The sequence below is a fragment of the Schistocerca cancellata genome, chromosome 2 (genome assembly GCF_023864275.1).
Source record: "Schistocerca cancellata isolate TAMUIC-IGC-003103 chromosome 2, iqSchCanc2.1, whole genome shotgun sequence".
NCBI lineage: Eukaryota > Metazoa > Arthropoda > Insecta > Orthoptera > Acrididae > Schistocerca > Schistocerca cancellata.
In genome coordinates, this window is record NC_064627.1 from 603248646 (window position 1) to 603251161 (window position 2516).

General features: G+C 45.9%; 1 non-coding gene across 1 annotated transcript; it reads left to right on the plus strand.

The window, feature by feature from the left end:
• Positions 1-825: 825 nt before the first annotated feature.
• Trnas-cga (transfer RNA serine (anticodon CGA)) lies at positions 826-900 on the plus strand. Its single transcript has one exon. It is a non-coding gene; the product is annotated as a tRNA-Ser (tRNA).
• The last annotated feature ends 1616 nt before the right edge of the window (positions 901-2516 follow it).

Sequence of the window (2516 nt, forward strand, 5' to 3'; positions counted from 1 at the left end):
GTTTCGTTAACTTGAATGAAGGGACACATTTTAGTATGAGGGGTATGGTATGAGGGCTGTAATTTCTGCAATGTTGCGATTTTCAACCAAAAGTGGGTGAGCCGTCAAATGTTGAACATGGAGTTCATATCCAGCCCCGATTCCTTCAGTACTCATTACAAAACTACATTAATTGCTACCGTATTGCTACCACCAGTAATATCTAGTGAAGGAGTTCGGTGTTCAGAACTTTCACAAATGAATCACCTTTTGATTTTGAGACCATTACAAGTATTTGTGCACTAGCTGTATTTTCATATTTTCTGTCTGTACCGGAAATCAAGCCTTCATCACTCACAAATAAAAGATTGGGTGATTTAGATCAGAATATGCACAGATTAATGGTGTTATGGGGCAATGGTACCGTGCCTGAACTTCTAGAGACTTGCAACATGAATCTAATAACAGTTTTTAATAAGAAACTTCCTGGCCGATTAAAACTGTGTGCCAGACCGAGACTCGAACTTGGGACCTTTCCCTTTCGCTGGCAAGTGCTCTACCAACTGAGCTACCCAAGCATGACTCACGCCCCGTCCTCACAGCACTACTTCTGCCAGTACCTCCTCTTATACCTTCCAAACTTTACAGAAGCTCTCCTGCGAACCTTGCAAAACTATCTCATTCTGGAAACATCCCGGAGGCTGTGGCTAAGCCATGTCTCCGCAATATCCTTTCTTTCAGGAGTGCTAGTTCTGCAAGGTTCGCAGCGAGAACTTCTGTAAAGTTTGGAAGGTAGGAGATGAGGTACTGGCAGAAGTGAAGCTGTGAGGACGGTGCGTGAGTCGTGCGTGGGTAGCTCAGTTGGTAGAGCACTTGCCCGCGAAAGGCAAAGGTCCCGAGTTCGAGTCTCGGTCCTGCACACATTTTTAATCGTTCAGGAAGTTTCATATCAGCGCACACTCTGCTGCAGAATGAAAATCTCATTGTGGAGTTTTTAATAAGTTTGTACATTCATCGTAAGTACAAGTCGACAATTTCCAACCCACACAAAACGATTGGGGAAAAACGATGCCCTTCTTCAGCGGCAATTCCCTTCAAATTCCGCATTGACACTAATACAGCTGGCTGTGACTAGTGTTGCTCGGTCGTCATTTCTGACTAGAAAGTAGCACAGATGTGGGAGGATATGGGAGGCTTCTTCAGTACTGCAGCGAGAATGAAGGCAAGAACGCTTACTGTCAGAAACACTTTATACTATTAGCTGCCTTTCACACAGCTTTACGATGACGGCGATCAGGGTGACGACTGTAGTGGGCAGTAAATGAGATATGCTGAGGCAGAGGATGTTGAGGCAGCACAACAACAGCTGGCGGCGGATGTGCCCTTGCGAGTTGGATGTAAGCTCGGCGGTACGAGTTTAGACGGCGGAGTTGGCGAGCGTCATCTACAGCCCAAGGCGTCTAGCGGGAACGTGGGGGCTCCACGAGTTGAATCCATGACCCTCGGAGACTGGACGGAATGTCAGACGATGCCACTCACGAGATGGCTTCAGCTCAACGGATCCAGCCCGAAGTTTGGAACCACTAGTGCTAACTGACGGCTAGCAGACCGGCAGCTTTGCTTGTTTAGTGATGCTGTTCGATGAGGCTGTAGTAGCTCAGTCGCATATTCGAACGATGACTGGCGCGCACCGAAGAATGGTTCAAATGGCTCTGAGCACTGTGGGACTTAACTTCTGAGGTCATCAGTCCCTTAGAACTACTTAAACCTAACTAACCTAAGGATATCACACACATCCATGCCTGAGGCAGGATTCGAACCTGCGACCGTATTGGTCGTGTGGTTCCAGACTGTAGCGTCTAGAACCGCTCTGCCACCCCGGCCGGCCAAGAAATGTTATTGGCTGGGCTGGGAGCATTTATACTCGTCTTGGCTAGAAGTGTTATGACGGTGGACAGCCAACCGTCAAGTTGTCAGCTGGGAGAACGTTGCGTTATAGTGTAGCATGTAGCAATCCTGTTCACTACTGATGCAAAACGTCTCATCGAAGGGTGCTTCGCCAGCACCGTTTCAGCTCCTAGTTGCAGAATTCGTCAGTGGCTGACCCGCGCACTCAAGGACTGATTCCAAAGGCCCACTAGAAGCTGATGCTATAACAATACGAAATACAAGGATACTGTTCAATATCACCAACTGTAATGCATTGTTGGACGTATCTTTATAGCTCCCGAAATATCTCAGAAATTCGGTAGCATCTAAAATGACTCATTGACAATGTTAGTTAATCTGTGTCACATTTCTCATTTTTGATGAAGATACGATCGGTTTATAATGATGCCAGAAAAAAAAAGTTTTAGTGATCTAAAATATATTATTAGATGAAGAATTCTTCTGTGATTGATTAATTAGCTATGACTTTGAAATGGGATTTGAGCAACTAAGTGGAACGGCTATAGTGAACAAAGTGTGTTCGGTAGAGAAAGGGAGCAAAGACTAGGCGATCAAGAACCCGTCATCACGCAAACAGAAGCACTGAA